Source organism: Mustelus asterias, chromosome 18, assembly GCF_964213995.1.
Source record: "Mustelus asterias chromosome 18, sMusAst1.hap1.1, whole genome shotgun sequence".
NCBI lineage: Eukaryota > Metazoa > Chordata > Chondrichthyes > Carcharhiniformes > Triakidae > Mustelus > Mustelus asterias.
The window spans coordinates 45,050,513-45,076,579 of record NC_135818.1 but is presented as its reverse complement, the minus strand read 5'-3'; the positions used below and the strand labels follow the sequence as shown (position 1 = coordinate 45,076,579).

The 26,067-nt window shown below is 45.4% G+C and overlaps 1 non-coding gene across 1 annotated transcript; it reads left to right on the top strand.

Moving 5' to 3' along the window:
* The first annotated feature begins 7,698 nt into the window (after nucleotides 1-7,698).
* Nucleotides 7,699-7,771, top strand: trnak-uuu (transfer RNA lysine (anticodon UUU)). The gene has a single exon. It is a non-coding gene; the product is annotated as a tRNA-Lys (tRNA).
* Nucleotides 7,772-26,067: the final 18,296 nt, after the last annotated feature.

The following is a 26,067-nucleotide window of genomic DNA, read 5'->3' as shown; positions in this document are numbered from 1 at the left end:
CATCCCTCACTGGGGAAGAAATCCGACCCTCTGGGACGTAGCTGAATCAGCCTCGGCAATATCAAGACTGTGTCAGTGGACTGCAGAAGAAGGTCCAGTGATCCCTGAAGCAAGAAAGGCTGGCAGCTTCGGCTGGGAAGATTTGGATAGGTCTGGGGAGGAGGTGTGGGGGAATGCAATGGAATGGGTTTGAGGCTGAGGGCAAGTAAGAAGGAAGGGGGTTCAATCTTAGTGGGTGGGGTGGAGGCACCCTGCGATCAGCAAAGGGCAGCCCTCTGAAGGGTAACCGCCCCCCCATTTCCCACCCTTTGATGAATTTTTAAAAATTGAGTTGTCCATTCCCGCCAGACTGTCCACACCAAACGCTTCATGGTGTGGACAGCATATTATCAGGGTTAATTGGCTTGGTAAGCCCAATTGACCCTTGATTATTTATTTGAATATGGTGGATTTGCTGCCAATTTTGGTGCCTGCCCACTCCTGTGACATCGAGCAGCGCAGTGGCACAGTGGTTAGCACTACTGCCTCACAGCTCCAGGGACCTGGGTTCGATTCCCGGCTTGGGTCACTGTTTGTGAAGTTCGCATGTTCTCCCTGTGTCTGTGTGGGTTTCCTCTGGGTGTTACGGTTTCCTCCAACAGTCCAAAGATGTGCAGGTTAGATGCATTGGCCATGCTAAATTTCCCCATAGTGTCACAGGATGTGTAGGTTAGAGGGATTAGCAGGGTAAATATGTGGGGTCACAGGAATAAGGCCTGGATGGGATTGTTATCGGTGCTGACTCGATGGGCTGAATGGCCTCCTTCTGACTGTAGGGATTCTATGGTTCTATGAATTTGGTTTGGGCATCTGTCCTATTTTACTTGCCACTCCCACACAAAACCCACCCGGCAAGGGGACAGAATACAGCCCAAAGAGTGGGAATAGGGCAGTCTGTCCTTAGCAATTTGGCTAATACCCATTTCTGCTGGGCAGGAAGCTGCAAATTATAACACATGAAGTTCCACAGCTGTCTTATTAAGCCTTTTTTTGAAAAATGCTCAGCAGATGAGTCCAAGATTAAAGCAAAGAAGATAGACACCATGGATTAACATCAAATAGATGGAGCCTATTCCTAGGCCTGAGGGACGTTGCCAGTCAGATATCATTTGAGTTTCTTTAATCTTTTCTACCTCATTTGTTAATAACTGGCCCAAATGAAAATAATTAATTTTACATGTGCATTTGGCATTAATGTACAGCAAAATTTGATTTCTCTGAGTCAACTGTGTGAATTATGAATGGCTAGACCCAATGCATGTTGGTCGAGAGCTCACTGCTCTAATATTATCCACTGGTACATTGAGGTCAACACATCCATGTTCTCTGGTGGTCTGGCATGGCTTGTGTTCTGATTACTTGATCCTGTATAGAATGCACTACACTTCCTGCAAACACATCATCGGAAAACTCCAATGCCATCTGTCCTGAAATTATGGCAATTAAAAAGTTTTTTTATAGAACATTCAGCTGAAAATCTGGAATTTGAAAGGTGACAGAACAAACTGTTTTAAAATGCAGGAACGTCTATTTGGACTCAAGTGTGTTTATATGTGTGCATGCATGCATGTTTGTGTGTGCGTATATGAGCGTATGCTTGTGTGCATGCGTGTGTATGTGTGTCGTTGCATCTTTTATTATTTTCTACCTCAGGTTTAATGGCTAATGATGCACTCTTTTCTCGGTCGAAAGAAAATCAAGTTTGATTGGCCCCTTATTGTTCACTGCTAAGATACCACAAAATACATTTGGATTAGGAAAAGATACCCATGAGGGATACAAAATTTAAAAACCATTGTTGTGACCAACCAAGGTGGCCTGGTTGTAACACATCTCACATTGTTGGTCACTTTCTATCGACTGAGTCTCTGTAGAGGAAATCTTTTCCTCAGTTTCTCAGTCCCTGCAACTAATTGAGAAATTTTGCACAGAAAAAAAATTCAGGTTAAAAAATGGATATTGCAAAATCAAAGCTAAAACAAAAATCATCAAAAAGGTAGGAAAATTAATTGCATAACCAACTGCAAAGCTAAGTTTCTATTCTCAATTACACTGGACTGTGAATGGTACAGATTTCTCCAAATGGGGCTGGTTACTTGCAGCCAAGTGTCAGGGTGCTTAGGTGTTAATATTTCACTCCCAGTTATTTGATTATATATAAAAGCTTCTGAGTAAAATCATTTCACCAAGACAGACACTGGTTCACACCTCGATGATAGCTCCCATTACCTTTGAGTCACAGTTACCTCTGTACTCCAGTTTTATGTTATATTTGTGGGAGATACTATAACATTCTTCTCTTTCTTTTACTTTTCTCGTGGTGCTAAGACCTCACATTATTGGGATTCTCTCCCCAAAAATTCTGTGTTGAATTGGCGTAAAAGCTGGAGTAAATCCCATTGGTTTTTTTCAGCGGGATTTTCAGAGTGAATGTCCCGCACTCTGTGCCCTGCAGAGTGCACTACCGTGAATCGCGCAAAAAATCTGTGGGCGGGACCTTTTACGGCTGGAGAGGCTGATAGCATAGCACTGAACGGGCATGCGCCGATCTGTCAGCGCAGAGATCGATGTATGCGCATTAGCCCTGTGCTTCCCACAACGCTGCTGCTCTGAACACCCCATCCCTGATCATTGGCTCCCCAGACGTGTCCGAGCCAGCCTCGACCTCCCCCCCCCCCCCCCCCCCCCACACCCCCCACCCCTACCTCCGGCAGTCCCAATCTTCCGATCGCCTCCCTCCCAACGGCAGTCCCAATTTCCCCCCGTCCACCGGCAGCCCGGCCCTCCAATTGCTCGCTTCTCTCCCTCTGCCACCAAGCCCGAATCAGAGTGGTAGCGGGATCCTCCACTCCCATTGATCACCCCCCAACAATTGGGGGGATTAGTACTTGGAACTATGATGTTGTTGCCATGACAGAGACTTGGTTAAGGGAAGGACAGGATTGACAGCTTAATGTTCCAGGATACAGATGTTTCAGGTGGGATAGAGGGGGATGTCAAAGGGGTGGGGGAGTTGCACTACTGGTTAAGGAGACTATCACAGCTGTGCTGTGGGGAGGACACCTCAGAGGGCTCATGCAGTGAGGCAATGTGGGTAGAGCTCAGGAATAGGAAAGGTGTAGTCACAGTGTTGTGGGTTTACTAAAGGCCTCCCAACAGTCAGCAAGAGATAGAGGATCAGATATGTAGGCAGATTTTGCCAAGGTGCAAAGATAATAGGGTTGTTGTGATGGGTGATTTTAACTTCCCCCATATTGACTGGGACTCACTTAGTGCCAGGGGTGTGGATGGGACAGTTTGTGAGGAGCATCCAGGCAGGCTTCTTGAAACAGTAAGTAGATAGTCCAACTAGGGAAGGGGCCATATTGGACCTGATATTAGGGAATGAGACCAGCCAGATGGTCGACATTTCAGTAGGGGAGAAGTTCAGGAACAGTGACCACTATTCAGTAAGCTTTAAGGTACTGATGGATAAAGATAAGTGTAGTCCTGAGGTAAAGGTGCTAAACTGGGGGAAGGCTAATTAAAACAATGTTAGGCAGGAATTAAAGAAAGTAGATTGGGGGCAGATGTTTGAGGGCAAATCAACATCTGGCATGTGGGAGGCTTTCAAGTGTAAGTTGACAGGAATTCAGGACCGGCACATTCCTGTAAGGATGAAAGATAAGTATGGCAAGTTTTGGGAATTTTGGATAATGACAGATATTGTGAGCCTAGTCAAAGAGAAAAAGAAAGCAGTTGCCAAGGCTAGGAGGCTGGGAACACACGAAGCAAGTGAGGAATATAAGGAAAGTAGAAAGAAACTTAAGTCAAGGGGTCACAAAAAGTAATTGGCCAGCAGGATTAAGGAAGATCCCAAGGCTTTTTATACATATGCAAAGAGCAATAGGGTAGCCAGGGATAGGGTTGGCCCATAGGGACAGGGGAGGGAATCTATATGTGGAGCCAGAAGAAGTGGGTGAGGTATTAAATGAGTACTTTGTGTCAGTGTTCACTAACAAGAAGGACTTGGTGGATGATGTGTCTGGGGAAGGGTGTGTAGATAGATTGGGTCATGTTGAGATCAAAAAGGAGGAGGTATTGGGGGTCTTGAGAAACATTAAGGTAGACAAGTCCCCAGGGCCTGATGGGATATACCCCAGAATACTGAGAGAGGCAAGGGAGGAAATTGCTGGGGCCTTAAGAGAAATCTTTGTATCCTCACTGGCTACAGGGGAGGCCCCAGAAGATTGGAGAATAGCCAATGCTGTTCCTTTGTTTAAGAAGGGTAGCAAGGATAATCCAGGTAATTATAGGCTGGTGAGCCTTACATCAGTGGTAGGGGAATTATTGGAGAGGATTCTTCAAGACAGGATTTATTCCCACTTGGAAATAAGTGGACATATTAGTGAGAGGGCAGGTCGTGTCTCACTAACTTGATCAAGTTTTTGAGGAAGTGACGAAGATGATTAATGAGGGTAGGGCAGTGGATGTTGTCTACATGGACTTCAGTAAGGCCTTTGACAAGGTCCCTCATGGCAGACTGGTACAGAAGGTGAAATCGCATGGGATCAGAGCTGAGCTGGCAAGAGTGTGTTTCTGAATGGAGGACTGTGACCAGTGGCGTTCCTCAGGGATCAGTGCTGGGTCCTTTGCTTTTTGTAATATATGTATGAATGATTTGGAGGAAAATGTAACTGGTTTGATCAGTAAGTTTGCGGACGACACAAAGGTTGGTGGAATTGCGGACAGCAATGAGGACCATCCGAGGATACAGCAGCATATAGATCGGTTGGAGACTTGGGCGGAGAGATGACAGATGGAGTTTAATCTGGACAAATGTGAGGTAATGCATTTTGGAAGGTCTAATACAGATGGGAAATATACAGTAAATGGCAGAATCCTTAAGAGTATTGATAGGCAGAGGGATCTGGTTGTACAGGTACACAGGTCACTGAAAGTGGCAACACGGGAGAAGGTAGTCAAGAAGGCATATGCTTGCCTTCATCGGCTGGGGCATTGAGTTTAAAAATTGTCAAGTCATGATGCAGCTTTATAGAACCTTAGTTAGGCTGCACTTGGAATATAGTGTTCAATTCTGGTCGCCACACGACCAGAAGGATGTGAAGGCTTTGGAGAGGGTACAGAAAAGATTTACCAGGATGTTGCCTGGTATGGAGGGCATTAGCTATGAGAGAAGTTGGAGAAACTTAGTTTGTTCTCACTGGAATGACGGAGGTTGAGGGCAACCTGATAGAATTCCACAAGATTATGAGAAGCATGGACAGTGGATAGTCAGAAGTTTTTTTCTCAGGTGGAAGAGGCAATTACCAGGGGGCATAGGTTTAAGGTGCGAGGGGCAAGGTTTAAAGGAGATGTATGAGGCACATTTTTTACACAGAGGGTGTTGGGTGCCTGGAACTTGCTGTCAGGGGAGGTAATGGAAGTAGATACGATAGTGACTTTTAAGGGCGTCTTGACAAAAACATTAATAGGATGGGAATAGAGGGATATGGTCCCTGTAAGGGTAGGGGGTTTTAGGTCAGTTGGGCAGCCTGGTCAGTGCAGGCTTGGAGGGCTGTGCTGTAATTTTCTTTGTTCTTTGTTCTAATACAAGCCCCTATAGCCTTTGCCCTCATTAGGCCCCACCCTCTGGCACTTCCCGATGCCTGGTGGACAGTGTCAAGGTGCCCCCTGGATATTGTCAGGGGGCCAGGCTAGCAATGCTCAAGAGGCACCCACTCTTACCCACAACCTCCTGGTGGGGCCTCCATGGCTCCCTTCACTCCAGTGGGGTTGGTCTGCCAGCTGCCTGCAAATGGAGAGCGGTTGTAGACCCTGTGATGCGCGTTATCATACACGAGGCTTGATGCTCAGGAAATAACGGCTTTTATTTGCTGTAATAAAGCAGCTAACAATTATATACACGATCCCAGACTGAGGGGTCCCAGCCAGAGCAGGGACCTTTATACCTCTCCCAGGAGGCGGAGCCCGACTGGGATGTACCACAACACTACAATACAAAGGTGTAACAACCCCACCCTAACCCCAACAGCAACAAGTAGCACAACCCCTCCCTAACCCAACAGCAACATATGTACATACTTGTAGTACTGGCCAGACCCTGGCTCAGTACTATCCAGTGGGAACCAACGATGGTTCACCACACCCTGCTGGAGTGAAACACTCCTGGCAGTTGGGGGAGCGGCTAGCGGGCCTGGAGATTTCAGTTTTGGGCCTGCTAATTACATGCAAATTAACTAGAATAATTTATACTGCTTCGCACTGATTTCTGGCGCGGAGCTGATGGCGCTGGAAATCCGGCGACTGCAGATACACGGAAGCCATGGCGCCCAGCGGGTAGGTCGCTAAATGGTCTCTGTTTGAGTCTCACATCTAAAACAGTGCAGCCGGCTGGGAGAATCGCCTCCTATATTTTTGATATACATCAACATGGCTAATTTCTAAACATTTCAAAATTGGGCAAAGACTTCAAAAAGGCTGAAACTATGCCTGCCTGTAACCCTGAATAATAGGAGCTAATCTAGCATTACCAAAAAAAAGTTGTGTCTCTTTATCTCTGAAGATACGCCAATGACTCCTGTCAGTGGCAGAAACCAAATTTAAAGGGAATTAAGAAAAAGCGATCTGCATTTCGTATGTCAGGCCTGGCCAATGGAAACTACCAGTCTGCTAGGACAAAGGACCCTATACCTTTGCTTTGATTTGATTTATTATTATTGTCACATATATTGATATGCAATGAGAAATATTGTTTCTTGCGCGCTATACAGATAAAGCATACTGTTCATAGAGTCCATCAGGGAAAAAGAAAGGAGAGAGTGCAGAATTTAGTGTTACAATCATAGCTAGGGTGTAGAGAAAGATCATCTCAATATAAGGTATTTATTCAAAAGTCTGATGACAGCAGGAAAGAAGCTGTTCTTGAGTCGGTTAGTACGTGATCTCAGACTTTTGTGTCTTCTTCCCGATGGAAGAAGATTGAAGAGAGCATGTCCAGGGTGTGTGGGGTCCTTGATTATGCTGGCTGTTATTTTATGCTGGCTGCTTTTCTGAGGCAGCGGGAAGTATAGATGGAGTCAATGGATGGGAGATGGGTTTGCATAATGGACTGGGCTACGTTCACAACCCTTTGTTATTTCTTGCGGTTTTGGTCAGAGCAGGAGCCATAATTTTTATTGGTTGAAACATTAACAATCTCAATAATCCAGACAAAGGAATAAATATCCTCCATCAAAGCCAAAGTGGACAGGTGGGAGACATGTGACATGACCCCCAGTTGGATGGACCCGTAATGCTGTCATGTTGTACCTCTAATCAGTCTGCCATTTTCCATCGCGCAAACAGCAGCTCAGTAAAGACGCTCTGTGCAGGTCTGAATACTTGACCTTCCATCTACACTGTTCATACTGGAACCTCTGATCAAGCCTAATTCATCTCCATGTGTTCATTTCTTGGTGGCAGTCACCTTTAACAAAAAAGTGAATTACCGAGCAACAGTCTTCAACAGGTAGTACGTGTGTGAAAGAATGCGCCATTGGACTTTGATTCTGTTCTCTGGGCTCACATGAAACAAACAATCCCACCGTTGCCAGAATTGATTTGAGTTTTCACCCATGTCTGTGTCATGCTCCAGTTTCCTCCCACAGTCCAAATGAGATCCGGATAGCTCAGTCGGTAGAGCATCAGATTTTTAATCTGAGGGTCCAGGGTTCATGTCCCTGTCCGGGCATTGCTTTTGGGCAGCATGGTGGCACAGTGGTTAGCAGTGCTGCATCACAGTGTCAGAGACCCGGGTCCGATTCCAGACTCAGGTCATTGTCTGTGTGGAATTTGCATGTTCTCCCTGTGTTTACGCTTTACATAGATGATTTGGAGTTGGGGACCAAGTGTTGTATGTCAAAATTCGCAGATGACACTAAGATAGGTGGAAGAGCAAAGTGTGCAGAGGATGTTGAAAGTCTGCAAAGGGATATAGATAGTCTAAGTGAGTGGGCGAGGGTCTGGCAGATGGAGTACAATGTTGGTAAATGTGAGGTCATCCATTTTGGTAGGAATAACAGCAAAATGGACTATTATTTAAATGGTAAAAAATTGCAGCATGCTGCTGTGCAGAGGAACCTGGGAGTCCTCGTGCAGGAATCTCAAGGAGTTGGTTTGCAGGTGCAGCAGGTAATTAAGAAGGCAAATGGAATTTTGTCCTTCACTGCTAGAGGGATGGAGTTTAAAAACAGCGAGGTGATATTGCAGCTGTATAAGGTGCTGGTGGGGCCACACCTGGAGTACTGCGTACAGTTTTGGTCTCCTTACTTGAGAAAGGATATACTGGCACTGGAGAGGGTGCAGAGGAGATTCACTAGGTTGATTCCGGAGTTGAGAGGGTTGGCTTATGAGGAGAGACTGAGTAGACTGAGGCTATACTCATTGGAATTCAGAAGAATGAGGCGAGATCTTACAGAAACATATAAGGTTATGAAGCGAATAGATAAGATAGAAGCAGGGAAGTTGTTTCTACTGGCGGGTGAAACTAGAACTAGGGGGTATAGCCTCAAAATTAGGGGAAGCAGATTTAGGACTAGGTTGAGCAGGAACTTCTTCACACAAAGGGTTGTGAATCTGTGGAATTCCCTGCCCATTGAAGCAGTTGAGGCTGCCTCATTGAATGTTTTTGAGGCAAGGATAGATAAATTTTTGAACAGTAAAGGAATTAAGGGTTATGGTGAGCGGGCGGGTAAGTGGAGCTGAGTTCACTTACCCACCCACACAAAAAGATCAGCCATGATTTTATTGAATGGCGGAGCAGGCTCAAGGGGCCAGATGGCTCCTAGTTCTTATGTTCTTATGTCTGGGTGTGTTTCCTCCAGGTGCTCAGGTTTCCTCCCACAATCCAAAGATGTGTGGGTTAGGTTGATTGGCCATGCTAAATTGACCCTAGTGTCCAATTAACAGGGTAAATATGTGAGGTTATGGCAATAGGGCCTGGGTGGGATTGTGGTCGGTGCAGACTTGATGGGCTGAATGGCCTCCTTTTACACTGTAGGAATTCTATGGAATAATTTTGTATTCTGTTGTCTTTGCCCCGTGAATCTTATATTCTTTTGTTCCCCTTTTATTGTATGAATGCATGGGGAGGGGGTTACATAGCGACACCCGCCCCCCCGCACCCCCCCCCTACCCCCGTGTTGAGAGTGTGCGTGAACCATCTAACCCTCTCAATTTAGCCCGTCTTGGTAAAAACAAATTAATGCAGATGCTGGAATCTGAAACAAAAAACAGAAAATGCTGGAAAATCTCAACGGGTCTGACAGCATCTGTGGAGAGACAATAGAAACAGACTCAAAACATTAGCTCTTTTCTCTCTCCACACATGAGATTTTCCAGCATTTTCTGTTTTTGTTACGCTATCTTGAATTTGCTGTGGGGTTATTTATAAAAATTGGATCACACCAAAATTGAGGGGTTGGAAAAGAAACACTGCTTATGAAGGGGGAAATAATGGGCCCGATTCTCCCATCCTGATGAACATGTGCTTTGGAGCGTCAGATTGGGAGATTCATGTGTCGGCCATTTCACGGGATTCGTGTATGCGTTCCCGATGCATGAGTGTCTCCCACCGCTGGAGAGCAGGTGCGGTCGAGACCACGCTGGAAACTGGCGGGAAGGCCAGATTTTAATTTATTTTTCATGTAATTTAAATGTCATTATCGGGCCCGGGACTGAATTCTTTGGGCCTGATAGCATCTCCCACCCCACCAGGAGTATTTCACTCTGGCGGGGTTTAGAGTAGCTCCCCATGTTCAGGGAACTAGTGGGAGAGCATGCTGGAGTGAAGGGAGGGCAATTGGGACCCCCCCAGGGGGTTGGGCAATGGGGGGGGTAGTGTCCCCTGGGCATGGGCACCCTGGCAGTGCCAGCTTGTGCCCTGGCACTGCCCAAGGGGCAAAGTGCCTATGCTCAGGGGGCACCTTGACTCTGCCCACCAGGCATCGGGCAGTGCCAAGGGGGCGGGGCCTCTTGTGGGCGGGGCTTGGGGGTGATCAATGGGGGCGGGGGTTCCTGTTGCCGCTTTGCACGGGGATCGGTCAGTGCTGGAGGGAGCCAGCGATCGGGAAGGGCTGGGGGTGGGGGGTGGGGGTGGGGGCTGCCTTCTGTGGGTGGTTCTGCTTGCCGGGGTAGTTGTCTGTGGGTCTGCCTGCGCAGAGGCCTGGAACTGTCAGACTCCGGCATGAATAGGCCTCCCCCCCGCCGAGCTTTTAATGATATTCACGATTGTGACCTCTGCATTGCACAGTGTGGGAGATTCGAGTCTGAACTCACACTGAAAAAATAATTGTGTATTACACCAGTTTTCTCGCCAATTCAGCACTTAGAATTTTGTTGGGAGAATCGGGCCCAATGTTTGTGGACAGCAGGCGAGAGAGGAAATCAGGGCTGTTTGCATTAAACTCCCTCCTGTCCACAATGCTTTCTATTGCTGAGTAATTTCATTCCAAAAAAGTGACAGTAAGGATCCTTATCACAGACCTGGTACATTGGGAAAACAATGCAGGAAGTTGGCTGTGCGGGAAACCTTATGTGGCTGATACCCTAGAGAACCAGAAACCACTTCTGTTATTCTTCAAAGAAGCTGCAGGTATTTATATTGCTTTGTTTAAAACCCAGCAGATGGGTTCGGGTCACCCGATTATCCATGCAACTTTAGTTAATCCAGGTCCCAGGAGAAACTGGGAATCCACAGATCTTATACATCAGAAATAAATGTTCATAGAGTTACAAGAGTTTCAATGCTGAACAGAAAGCTGCAACACATAATGGTCCACTTGAGAACCTTTTTAATTAATGGGGCTTTGTGAATGACTGATGGTGCTGTCCTATCGAGGTTCAGTTTAATTGTATTCCTTGTGAAGTTTAATACTAAAATCTTTCCACTAAAATAATGAAATTGAAAAGAAATCTTCTCATTTACTTTACTGAAAAAAAAGCAGCTAAATGCACGTTTTCTCTGTTGATGAAGAGATGGTGACCACAAGTGATTGGACAGCAGAATTTTGAGATGCGATTTTGTTTAATGCAAATGAATCAACGAGAGTGGCTCATTACCCAACCACAACACATCTTCAAAACGTCAATGTTTCTCAAGTAACCCGATGAGCAATCGATGGTTCAGCTACAAAGTCGAATGGGGATGGTCAGAGTGTGTAAAACAAGAGCTGGAACCATTTAGTGTGGGAGGACAATAGTTCAATGTTTTGCGGAAGCAGAAAATGTGGGAATATCGTAGCAAAATTGTATCAATAGTGTTAAATTCTTTACTACTGAGGACTATCCTCAAGAACTCATTCCACAGACAGGCGTCAGGGAACATAGGTATTTATTGCAGTCTTCCTCACCCCAAACACCAAATGACAACTGCCTTCTCAGGGCAGCACCCGGGCAGATCATCCCACACCCAGGGTCACCTGATCCATTCCCTAAAAGGGGCAATATAACAAATAAGTCCGCAGGAAGAGGGTGGAGTTTTAACCATGATGCACCATTCCCAATGGCAGATTAGGAAATGGAGGCCACTTCTGCTCTCTTGCCTTTTTCAGGTTCCCACATAATTCCAATTAAATTTTAAAGTGCTGGTGGCGTGCATGCGGCGGGGGAAGGGGAAGGTTTTCAGTGGTAAAACCCACTGTCAGCTGACAATGCTGTAGCTATGGACGGACTATGAAAGAGCCTATTGGACAAAAAAAGAGGCTCTGCATCTCCAACACAACTTTCCTGCCCATCTCCATTGGCATTAACATAAGCGTACATTTGGTATTTTTCAAATTTAAATTTGCCTCATAAATATTTCACATTTCTTTGCTTTCACTTTATTCATATGTGCACCATTGTTATTTCTTGACATTAGCCTTGTCAGAGAGCTAAACATAGTGGCAGACCTCATGGTTGGTACGCATTGATGGTCACGGAGTGTCAGGGACATTTCTTTATTGTGGAAGAAATAAATGTTGCGGTTTTGCGTTCACTCTTTATTGAATGTTTATGTGAGTGTCCAGTGTTATACTCGATACATTGTGCGATCTGGCTGAACTTGCAGGCTCAGCTGGCCTCCCTTCCATGCATTGTAAGGGATGTTGTCTGAGATCACTTGAAGCGAGATAATTGAAATGTTGTAGGCGAACTCAAGGGGCGGGATTTTCCGGCCGCACTCGCCCCAAGGCCAGAAAATCCCGGCAGAGGTCAACGGTCCTTTTTATGGTCCGCCTCCACCCACTATGATTCCCGTTGGGCAGCAAAATTCCACCCAAAGACTCTGCCAGACAACGCCCTGAGATGGATTCACATTTGGACGGTATTGACGCTGTCTTTTAGGCCCCTCATTTTCTTACCTTAACCTACTGTTCCCACCAACTCCCCCTCCCCCACCACCACTCCCAGGGTGCTAGACCTTTCCCACTTCCACTCCCCCATGCTCCCAATCCCAATCCACAGACCCATCTCACCACTCACTGGTCTTGAGCCTCCCTTTAAACAGCCCATTCTCCTGTTCCTGTGTACTGCAGAATTCAACAAGAAACAGCGCTGACCACTGACACAACTATGTCACACACCACCTTTAAGCAAACATGAACTGGGTGCCAAAAGATTCTCATGCGCCCTTGACTTTATCATGAAATTTGGATGTAATTGCAAAAAAGTGTTAATACAATGACTGTATTAATTGTGCAAAGATGCATTAGGTGCATTGGCTATGCTAAATTGCTCCTTAGCGTCCCGGGATGCGTAAATTAGAGGGATTAGCAGGCTAAATGTGTGGGGTAACGGGGATAGGGCCGAGGTGGGATTGCTGTCGGTGCAGACTCAATGGGCTGAATGGCCTCCTTCTGCACCACTGGGATTCTGTGAATATTCATAACATGCACATTAATTACAAGTTGTATGGAACAGCATGAATCCCGACTTGCGTGACACATGCCACTGAATTAATCTCTAAATTTGAACCTGTTGTCGGGAAAGCAAATTTTCAGTTCCTGTTTAATGAAGTCACCCCGCTGGTCATGTTTCCCATTCTTTCAGGCCTCATAAAATCCCCTCTTCCCTCCCAACACTGTGTAATACTATATACAGTAACAACACAGCCACACAATTGGTCAATACTTTAGAGTAGATGTTCTTATCTACTTCCTTTGCAGTTTATGGAGGGTAGAGTGTGAAATTCAAAAAAAAAGTGCAGCAGTCATCAAATCCACTCCAAGAAGCAGTCATAGCTGCTTCATCATGAAAAATAATACACCATCAGGTGCTGATATGAGAACGGGCTCCATTCTCTCAGAGGGGCCTTTCATTGCGAACACGTAACTTCTAAATAACATACAAATTAACATTGGAACAGTTGGTTGCCACATATGCCGATGGCCATTAATTCTTGCCATCAAATAACTCTTCAAAATTACTGGCTCTTCTAAAGTAATTCTCAGTGTTGTTTCAGAAAGCAGAGATCTGTATGGGGCTCCTTCATGGTGAAGCAGATGTCAAGATAAACCACAGATGCGGGTAGTAGGCATTCTATATTCCCTGTGACTGCACATTCTTTCAACTGGAAAGCACATAGGAATAGCATCAACCACTGGCGTTCCACAAGGAGCACCTGGAAAACACATTGAAAACTCAAAATGTATGTGCACAGACACTAATTGAAATTAAGGTAAGGTAATGAGCCATAATCCACAAGAGATCATAGACACCTCCCTTACAGAGAGACAAGTACCTACATAGCTTGAAGGGCACCACTCCACATCAAGCGAGGGGCAGGAAAAAGAGACAGGTTTCCGTGAGCTACCATGGCCAGTCTGAGGATTAGACCAGCTTTGCTGATGCCATTCAGTATCACAGTCTAGCCTCCTTAGCTAACCAAATCCCAATTCAGATTGAATCAGTTTAATATGGAGAGCAGTCTGCCATTCTTTAATTGTGCAAAAAAAGTGTCAGTTGTCAAAAATAAAGCTAGCATGCAACTCTTAGCAATAAATACAACAAATAGAGGCTTCATGATTGCAATTATGCCTGGCAGAATTCTGTACAATGTAGTAGAGATGTGCAATGAGACTTTCATGCGCCAGTCCCTCTCTCTCCCTGCAATGAACAGAATGCCACAGCTGGCTGCTGCATCTCAAAATCCTGCTGTTATTCATGGACTTGCAATTGCACACCAGTCAAGTGCGTTATCATGCCTTTGTCCAACACAGTATTGTGCAGCACACTGTTACAATGCTGCACATCATCCACAGCATATATTATAAGCATCACTCCCCAACTCCAATTAAATATTTGTTTCACAAATTGACTCAATAATGGTGCTTCTTCAGCGATATTCCCCATTTATCTTTCTTCACTGTGGTGTAAGGTACAGAATTATCATTAACTGTGGATGCATGAGACATCCTCTAGGTGCTAAATTGCACCCTCCCTGAAACGGGTGCAAGGATTGCAAAGGGTGATTAACCTGCACCCATTGATTACAATGCAGGCAGCATGCCAGCTTAGTGCTGCCTCCTCACCTAAATGATCTCTGCATCTAACCAGCCCGAAAACCCCTGTTCATAGGCCATACATGTCTTCAGGGAACCTGCATTGTGAGTGGTTATCACATCAAGCTAACACGCACCTCTTAAAATGGAGGTGGATTGTGGCTAGAGTTAGCAGACATGCTTGAAGAGAATAGAGCAGGGAAAGAGCGAAGAAAGGCATTATATGGGAAAGTGCGCTTTCCAAGGTTTTCCAACACTGCATTCAAAGAGGTGGAAACCAGGAGAGAGACCTGTGTCTGTAGAGGGCCTGGAGAGACTCGAGACACATGGTCAAAAGTCAGTGGCAGCAAATAGCCAAGGAGGCCAAGCGCTGAGGAGATGGATGCAGTGCCGCAAGAGGTTTATTGGCCTCAATAGCAGTGAGGGTCGGTGAATTTATCTTCAGATGCCATATCCCACCATCTGCGCTAGTGACCTCAGTCACTGCTCAGGTCCACACCCCCATCACTCACCTGTCAATAATCTCTGTCAGTCAGAACTCGTGCTTCACATTTGAAGCTTCAGCTCATTCTTAGGCGCTGAGCATGACTGCAAGCCTCACACCCACAATTCACAGCTTGCACACTGTCAGCTATTCAACCATGATAGGCATATCACTCAAATTAGTTGCATGTCAGTTATTGACTAATTTCTATCTCTTAGAACAAGATAGAACACAACTTGAGGAAGCAGGAGATAAGTGAAGGGAACAGACAAACTGTATATCCTGACACCTCCTATGGGTGAGACTATGGTTTGCAGCAGGGCCAATCCTATGAACGATGATGGTATCCTCATATCTAATCCTCATTCTTACATCCCAGTTACCTCTCAACCCACGCTCTGTTCTGATATGCAAATTGCTGATGTGTGACTATGCATCTCACTCGCGCTCCCCAACCTCACCATGCCTCCATTGCAGCACCATAGAGTCATAGAGGCTTACAGCATGGTAACAGGCCTTTCGGCCTAACTTGTCCATGCAGCCCAGTTTTTACCATTAAGTTAATCCCAATTGCCCGCATTTAGCCCATATATCAATCTTACCCATGTAACTGTCTAAATTCTTTTTAAAAGACAAAATTGTACTTGCCTCTACTACTAACTCTGGAGCTCATTCCAGACACTCACCACCCTCTGTGTGAAAAAATTGGACCTCTGGACCCTTTTGTATCTCTTCCCTCTCAACTTAAACCTGTGCCCTCTAGTTTTAGACTCCCCTACCTTTGGGAAAAGGTATTGACTATCTAGCTGATCTATGCCCCTCATTATTTTATAGACCTATATAAGATCACCTCTAAGCCTCCTGCACTCCAGAGAAAAAAGTCCCAGTCTATCCAGCCTCTCCTTATACCCCAAGCCATCAAGTCCCGGTAACATCCTGGTAAATCTTTTCTGCACTCTTTCTAGTTTAATAATATCCTTTCTATCATAGATGACCAGAACTATGCACAGTATTCCAAGTGTGGCTTTACCAATGTTTTGTACAACTTCAACAAGACATCCCAACCACCGTATTCAATGTTCTGACCAATGAAACCAAGCATGCCGAATGCCTTCTTCACCACTCTGTCCACCTGTGACTCCACTTTTAAGAAGCTATGAACCTGGACCCCGAGATCTCTTTCTTCTATAACTCTCCCCAACGCCCTACCATTAACTGAGTAAGTCCTGCCCTGGTTCAATTAACCAAAATGCATCACCTCGCATTTATCTAAACTAAGCTCCATCTGCCATTCATCAACCCACTGGTCCAATTGATAATGATCCCGTTGAAATCCTAGATAATCTTTTTCACTGTCCACTCTACCACCAATTATGGTGTCATCTGCAAACTTACTGAACATGCCTCCTAAATTCTCAAATTATTAATATAAATAACAAACAACAGTGGACCCAGCACCAATCCCTGAGGCACACCGCTGTTCACAGGTGTCCAGTTTGAAAAATAACCTTCTACAACCACCCTCTGTCTTCTGTGATCAAGCCAATTTTGTATCCAATTGGCTACCTCACCCTGGATCCTATGAGATTTAACCTGATGCAGCAACCTACCATGCGGTGCCTTGTCAAAGGCTTTGCTAAAGTCCATGTAGACAACATCAAATGCACTGCCCTCATCTACCTTCTTGGTTACCCCTTCAAAAAACTCAATCAAATTTGTGAGACATGATTTTCCACTCACAAAGCCATGCTGACTGTCCCTAATCAGTCCTTGCCTCTCTAAACACCTGTAGATCCTGTCTCTCAGAATACCTTCTAACAACTTTCCCACTACAGATATTAGGCTCACCGGCTGTTGTTCCCAGACTTTTCCCTGCAACCCTTTTTAAACAAAGGCACAACATTTGCCACCCTCCAATCTTCAGGCTCCTCACCTGTGGCTGTCGATAATTCAATATCTCTGCTAGGGGACGCGCAATTTCCTCCATAGCCTCCCACAACATCCTGGGATACACTTCATCAGGTCCCGGGGATTTATCTACCTTGATGCTGTTGTGGGAAAAATGCCACTTGTGAGTCAGGCTTGAAGGTTTCAACAATACAGTTTTATTTAACAAAGCTTCGTGGAGAAAAGGCACTAACAAGCAGCAAAACCTTCTCTCAATGAGACAATAGGAGCGGTCCATCTTTATACCCTTTACACAATAGATGGACCGGACATCTAGCCATTATCACATCGTTGTAATCAAGAAGGTGATCGATCGTGAAACACATCGTTATAATCAAGTAGGTGATCGATCGTTAAACACATCGTTATAGACAAATACAGACAGATACAGACATAAGCATGTTAACATCGCATTGTTCTATGAATGGATACATTTCCTACGTCAGCGACTATCAATGACTTTAGTTTCGGTCTATTCATACAGTAGTTTACAGTAATTGGTTTTCCTGCAGTTATGTATTCCCGATCCCACCTGTAGTTAATCTCATTATCTATCCCTATTGTCCTTATCTTTAAGCCCTGGCTGGCTTCTTGTAGGATTTGATTCCTGCATGTTTAACTTTGGATAGCTGTCTGTCCTTTATGTTTTAATCTCAGGTGGCTGTTTGTACTGAAAGTCAGTGTCCGTTTAATATCTCTTTCCCAGGTGACTGTTTGTGTGCCAGGCAACCATCTTATGTGTACCCATCTGTATATTTTTCCTCCTTCAATGCATTTCCAGTACCTCCTTCTCTGTAAATGTAACACTCCTCAAGCCATTTACTTCCCCAAGTTTCCTAGCATCCATGCCTTTCTCAACAGTAAATACTGATGAGAAATATTCATTTAGGATCTCACCCATCTCTATGTCTCTGCGCATAAATTAATTTGTTGATCCTTAAGAGGCCCTATTCTCTCCCTGGTTACTCCATTGTCCTTTATGTATTTGTAGAAGCTCTTTGGATTCTCCTTTGCCTTATCTGCCAAAGCAATCTCTTGTCCCCTTTTTGTCCTCCTGATTTCTCTCTTAACTCTACTCCGACACCCTCTATACTCTTCAAGGACGCCACCTGATCCCAGCTTCCTATGCATATCATATGCCTCCTTCTTCTTGACCAGGGCCTCAATATCCTGAGTCATCCAGAATTCCCTACTTCTACCAGCCTTGCCCTTCGCTCTGAAAGGAATATGCTTACCCTGAACCCTGGTTAACGCACTTTTCAAAGCCTCCCAGTTATTAGCCGTCCCTTTGCCTGCCAACAGATTCCCCTATGAACTTTTGAAAGTTCCTGTCTAATGCCATCAAAATTGGCCTTGCCCCAATTTAGAATGTTAACTTTTGGGCCAGACCTATCATTCTCCATAGTTATCTTAAAACTAATGGAATTATGGTCACTGGTCCCAAAATGATCCCTTACGAACACTTCTGTCACCTTCCCTTCCTTATTTCCCAAGAGGAGGTTATGTTTTGCTTCCTCTCTATTCAAGCCATCCACATACTGAATGAGAAATTCCTCCTGAATACACTCCACACATTTCTCTCCATCCAAGCCTCTAATACTATGGCTGCCCCAGTCAATGTTGGGAAAGTTAAAGTCCCTTACTATTACCACCCTATTTTTCTTTGAGCTATCTGTAATCTGCTTACATATTTGCTGCTCAATTTCCTGCTGACCATAATCTTATACTTGTGCCTCTTTCCCTTTCAGATACTCAAGAGGAGCAACCAGGCAGTAGAGCAACAACACGGAAAGAGTGTTGATCATAGAATCATAGAAACCCTACAGTGCAGAAGGAGGCCATTCGGCCCATCGAGTCTGCACCGACCACAATCCCACCCAGACCCTACCCCCACATATTTACCCACTAATCCCTCTAACCTACGCATCTCAGGACTTTAAGGGGCAATTTTTAACCTGGCCAATCAACCTAACCCGCACATCTTTGGACTGTGGGAGGAAACCGGAGCACCCGGAGGAAACCCACGCAGACACGAGGAGAATGTGCAAACTCCACACAGACAGTGACCCGAGCCGGGAATCGAACCCGGGACCCTGGAGCTGTGAAGCAGCAATGCTAACCACTGTGCTACTGTGCCGCCCCTGATGATGAAGACATAGTGCCACTATTTGATTTGAGATTCACAGCCCTCAGTTCAGATACTGACATGACCCTTCAAGGTATCTTAAAGGATAGATTAGAGACAGGCTCTGCGTATGGTATGACACTGTACACAGGTAGCTGCATCAGGGCTAGAGGCAAGGATAGTGCATGTTCCACATAAGGGATTCCACTGTGGTGAATTATAATTAAATGCTTGAGAAACCCGCAATCCACTTCATCCGGCACCAACTGGGAACAGAGCGGGGAGCTCATTCTTCCCAGAGTGTGAGTAGTGGATAATTCCAATGCTGTTACTTCCATTGCAGCAAAAGCAGCTTTCAGCCAATATCTGAGTAATGTAATGCAAGATCAGCTTTCTGCCACACAAATTCAGACTTTTGCTGCTATTGTTGAGGAAGCCAGTACTCAGAGGAGCTTTCAAAGATCACAGCAGTCCAGCAATCGGACCTCCATCAGATTACCAGGATGTTTGAGGTGTTGAGGGAGGGTGTCAGTGGCTTCGTGGAGTATGAATCTGATGTCCTCTCTCAGGAAGATAGCATTTAATCTCCCACCACTGTCACTCTACCAGTACCCTAGCTCACCTGGCAGCCAACCAGCCCAGACAGTTAAACAAAAGCAAATTACTGCAGATGCTGGAATCTGAAACCAAAAGAGAAAATGCTGGAAAATCTCAGCAGGTCTGGCACCATCTGTAAGGAGAGAAAAGAGCTGACGTTTCAAGTCCAGATGACCCTTTTTCAAAGAAGGGTCATCTGGACTCGAAAGGTCAGTTCTTTCCTCTCCTTATTGATGCTGCCAGTCTTGCGGAGAGTGCATAGCCTGGCATTCTAGGCCCAGAGCTACTTAGGATTGTCCTTGAAGACTATCTGCAGTCTTCCCCAACCTTCTGCCAGTCATGCTGCAGCCACAAGAGTTGCATTGTATAGGACAACTAGCACAGGCAAAGGCACATAACAAAGAACAAAGAGAACAAAGAAGAGTACAGAACAGGAACAGGCCCTTCGACCCTCTGAGCTCGTGCCGATCAGGATGCCCTAACTAAACTAAAAAAACCTTCTGCCCTTACTCGGTCTGTATCCCTCGATTCCCTCCCTATTCATGTCGCCATCCAGGTGCCTCTTAAATGTTGCTAATGTGGTTGCTATCACCACCTCCTCTGGCAGCGCGTTCCAGGCACCCATCACTCTCTGCATGAAAAACTTCCCCTGCACATCTCTTTAAATATGGTGCATTGAATCATAGAATCCCTACAGTGCAGAAGAGGCCATTTGGCATTGAGCCATTAGGCATGAAGGGAATGCACAGTGATGATGATTTGCCTTTTGGGGGCAATGTGGGATGATTTGATTGATATATTTGGTTTAGTATGATTATTTCATGTTGATGTTTATTTTTTGCATTGAGACCAAGTTGATGCAGTGATGGTCAGGAGGGGAGCTGAGATGTGCAACCATTGAGGATCAGGGTTTGGAGTTGCAGTTACTGATATCACACTCAAATAAGCTCAGCCAGGGCAGAAAGGGCAGTCTCGTTTGTGTCTTCCCTTTCTCTGCCACATCCTCATGCTGCTTAAAATACAACCCAAGACAAATGCTGCCCCTCATGATGGTGTGGTTGTGCATGTAGCAGACCACCACACATCTTGACTCCTACTGCCCTGTGAATGACCAAGCTCCACCTGAGCGGTCCAGGCCGTGCCAATGTTGTTTCAGCACATCAGTGGTCTGTTCCATCACATTTCTGTGTGACAGTAATTTTTTTTCTTTATATGTATGCTGCATCCACGTGCATCGGCTGTGCACCAGAGCTTTCAGCCCAGTGACCAGCAGAATTCCCTTGCTTCCCAATATCCATCCTTTGGTGTGCCATGGTGGCTCAAATGAAGCAGGCACAGTGGACAGCCGCAAAATGATGGGGTCATGATGGCTTCCATGGAAACGTACCATTGACCTGTTTGAGTCACTACCAATGTCACACATCAGCTGCTGAGTGGAGTTGAGGGAATGCAATCCTTCTGGACAGAGTTCAGGACAGAGTTTAAAATGTATTTATTAGTGTCACAAATAGGCTCACAACAACACTGCAATGAAATTACTGTGAAAACCCCCTAGTCGCCACACACCGGCACCTGTCCGGGTACAGTGAGGGAGAATTTAGCACGGCTACTGCACCTAACCAGCACACCTTTTGGACTGTGGGAGGAAACCTGAGCACCCGGAGGAAACACACGCAGTCACAGGGAGAACGTGCAGACTCCGCACAGACAGTGATCCAAGGCCAGAATCAAACCTGGATCCCTGGCGCTGTGAGTCAGCAGTGCTAACCACTGTGCCACTCGTGCAGTTGACATGTGATGCCTGCAACGCTGTTTTAGCAGCCAATTGCACTCTTCACTATGCTTACACCAGCTGCTTTTGTCTGAGAAGAGAGAATGAGATGTAATTAGCTCTCTTTGAATAGAGAGGGACTCGATAACCTCCTCTGTGCATCAGTGAAGGGAAAACTGCATGATGCTGCTAATGTCGTTAGCTGCAGCCTGGAAGGAGCCAGATAGCTCACGTTTCATCGCCTCTGTCACCTTCACAACCACATGTGGTCCGTACTCTGCTCTGATGTTGCAGTTGTGGCTGTATACTGAAATTTCTCACACATTACATAGCATAATCAAGGGCTCCATGCACCCCGGACATACTCTCTTCCACCTACTTGGGAAAAAGATACAAAAATCTGAGAACACGTACCAACTGACTTAAGAACAGCTTATTCCCTGCTACCAAGGGAGTGCGATTGGCTGCTAAAACATAGCTTTGCAGGCATCACATATCAATGGCACAGATGGCACGGTGGCACAGTGGTTAGCACTGTTGCCTCACACGCCAGCGATCCAAGTTCGATCCTGGCCTTAACTCACTGTCTGTGTGGAGTTTGCACGTTCTCTCCATGTTTGCATGTGTTTTCTCTGGGTGCTCCGATTTCGGAAAGAATGGACCTATTATATATTCAGCTGATCTTGCTCTGCACCCTATCTGTAACTGCAACACCATATTTTGCATCCTCTCCTTTCCTTCTCACCTATGACTCTATGCCTTGTCTGTATAGCGCACAAGAAACAATACTTTTCACTGTATCTCAACACATGTGACAATAATAAATCAAATCAAAAACATTGTTCCTTCTTGAGGTTTGGGTCGGAAACATACTCCCTGAACACTCTTCCTCTTCCAGCAGCTTGCCATGCTTTCTGTGGCCTTTCTTCCTTATCTCTGCCATGCTGTATTCCAAGGGGAATTTCTATCAGTGCACCCAATTCTGGGAGCCTTGAAATCAGCAAGAAATTCTTCTGCACCTGCCACATCACTTTTACAACTTGAAACGATTAGGGAAAGTATCAAACACTTGAAGAGTTATAGTAACAACCAGAAGAAATCAAGTAGCAACTAATCTTTAACTAGGGGTGTCCTTCCTGCTACTGAACTTGTGGTCAGCTGTGCAAGATTTAGAGAGGGTTTGGAGCAGCAACCTCCAAAAGCTGGTATTGGCATCACATACTGTCTGCATACTTGCTGCTGACATACATAAACACCTGCACTACTATGGTTATCTGATCCACAATCATCTCGGCTCTGCCATGTGCTCTAAGGGCACATCGAACACCCAGAATGAAGGCATTAATGAATCCAATTTGTTGTCCTAAATCTCTGACATTATTATAAATAAGAAGAGGAGACCATATCATTCCTCGAGCCTGCTCTGCCATTCAATATGATCGTGGGAGATATTCTGCCTTAATCTCACTTTTTCGTTTGCTTCCCATATCCTTTGATTCCCTGGAGTTCAAAATTTATCTCTCTCAGCCTTGAATTTATTCAATCATGGAGGATCCACAACCCTCTTGGTAGAAAAGTTCAAAGATTCACAACCCTCTGATCGAAGAAATTTATCCTCATCCCAGTCCTAAATGATCATTCCCTTATCCTGAGAAAGTGTCTCTATTTCTCAGATTCCTCAGCCAGGGGAAACAGCCTCTCAGTGTCTACCCTATCAAGCCCCTTCACAATCTTGCATGTTTCAACAAGATCACCTCTTCTTCTAAACTCCAGAGACTATCGGTTATTCAGCCTTTCATCATAGGACAATGCTTGTATCCCAGGGACCAATCAAGTGAACCTTCACTGTACTGTGTCCAAGGTAAGTATATCCTTCCTTAAATGTTGTTACGATCTCCGTAGAGATGGAGAATCTTTAAAAAGAAATTAAAACTTTTAGTTAGCAGCCAAATGGATGACAGGACAAGATTTAATGGTTTAAGGATTTTATTCTAACAAATGACTAAATGTACTATTGGCTAAACACTATTTTTGCAGGCAACTTATACTTTAAATTACAGAACAGGATTCCCCTTTTTAGTTCTAAAACAACTGAAAAAAATAACACTTTATATGCAAATGCTGCACTGTCCTTTAATTACACATTCAATTCTCCTGGAAACAGTCCAATGTTATACTTAGCTCTCAAAGATTTACTTTCATTTTTATCCTTTCTCAGCCAAGTATCCTTTATCCCCAGCACTGTCCTTCACAAAGAGAGTTTCCCTGGAGATTCTCTAGCACAAGCTAGGCAAATCTTCCAGCTGTTTTAACTCCACGATTGTTGTCTGTTCAATCTGAGTGTGAGCTCCTACCTGATTTTCATGTGGCGAACCACAGAGACATTCAGTCTCCTGTTACTCTCTCTTTCCTGGATCCCTCCAGGGGTCCCTCTCAAAATCCATCTCCACAGCAAGGTGAATTACATGGGCCTCATATCCAGGTAGAAATGTTGATTAGCTATCCCAAATCAATCCTATCCTGAAATTAAATGGATCGTCGAAAGTATAATCGTTTGGGGCCTAACATTCTTATCAACTTTCTCAGGCTTCGTAGCCTACCAGTCTAACCACTGCAAGCACAGATGCTGCTGCTATTTTCATCAACCTTTGCACCTGCTTCCCAGAAAAATAATCCAGGCCTTCCTTTGATGTTTAACAGGCCAGGCTTGCTATAAGACAGAGTTCAGAATGGGTCAAATGATCCCTTTCATTTTACCCTAATTTAAAGACAAAGTTCCCAAACGTAACTATTTTACAAACCTCATAATTGTAACAAAATGAGACCAAAATTGTACAGTGTACAATTGTAGCAGACATCCTTATCCTTGGACACCAATCCCTTGCAGTACAGGTCACATGCAATTTGCCTTAATTGCTTGCTGTTGCTGCATGCCAACCTTCCTTATACAAGTCCGCCTTAGTCTCTCTGAACATCAACATTTACAAGTTCAATGACTTTTAGAATGATTGGGTTGGATTTTCAGGCTGCATTCACTGGTAGTCCGGAAATTCCTGTCCAAGGTCAACGGACCTTTGCATGGTCTGCTGAATATTCTTTCTCACCCGCTACTATTCCCATGGCGGATGGGATGGGAAAATTATGCCCATTCTGTTTTTCTATGCTCATTACTAAAGTGAATAACCTCACACTTGCCCCATTGATCTCCATTTGTGATATTGTTACCTATTCACTTAACCAGTTTATATTAATACCGTGGCCTTGATATTGCTGGCCTCTCGGGCGGGTTTATGCCCCACCCCCGCTACCAGCATAAATCCCCTGATGGACTCTGTGATGCAGAGTGCACAAAAAAACGGGTGAGAAAACTCCCGTATTCCTATCCGTTGGGTACTTAGTTTTTTGGGGGAAAATATCACCCCATGTTTTAGCTGAAATGAGAACCTAGATCCAAAAGTTCTAAAACCATTTCCAATTGATCCTATTTTTACCAGTAAGGGAATGAGGGCAGAACATGATTCACACGTGAGGAAAACCTCAACCAAGCGGGACCTCTTGCAGTCAGTACTAAGTTCAGACAGACCTCATCTTTGCTGGAAGGAGGGTCTTCAATTTTTTTAGACTAGAGATGACCAGTAACTTCCTGGCTCCCCAGCATTGGATTTAGGGGATACCCCAAAGATGCACTGGGGAATCCCTCTTGGAAGTTCCCAGGTAAGTGTTTACCTGGCAATTGTCCAGAAGCACTAACTTCCCCCGGACAATTGCATTGCGATGGGAACCATCCAACAAAATGATTTAAATTGTTACCTTTGGATGGTTCTGCCAGTATTAGACCCATAGTTACTCAAAAAGAAGTTAGAAGGCAAAGAAGCATTTCCAACTTCAGCATAACTATTTAAAGGACCCAGACCAAGCCTTGCATGGGACACACCCCACACCCCCGACCCCCTAGGTGACCCCCCCCCCCCACCGCACACCCGACTGACTAAGCACCACCCACCTCCAAAGATATTCCCCGTCCATATGGGATTACCCCCCCCCCCCCCCCCCCCCCCCTGACCTGACCTCCAAAACCCACTGGGCCTGAACCCACACCGGCCCGACCAACCCCTGGACCCAAATTATCCCTTGCACGATACGACCCAGTCCCACACCCTCGACCCACATTCCCCAGATATCTGATCCCCAAACGCCAATGTCCAACTCCACACACCCGATGGTAGACTCTCACTCCACCCCCCGATGCTCAACTCTCCTCCCGATGACTAACTCCAGCCCTCCATGTCCAACTCCGTCTCCCGATGCTCGACTCCCCTCTCCAATGTCTGACTCCCCCTTGATATCTGACTTCCCCCGATATCCAACTCCACCTCCCCATTTCCAAAGTCCCACCACCCTCCTAATGTCCTCCAAAGTCCAAAATCCCCTGCCCTCGTTATTCAACACTTCCTAGCCATGATGTCGAACACCGCACAGCCCCCAATGTCCGAACCCCTCCACCCCTCCTTGACTTCCAACTCCGGCGCTCCTATGTCCAGCTCTTCCTCCAAAGTCCGGATCTGACCACCCGCTGATGTCCAAA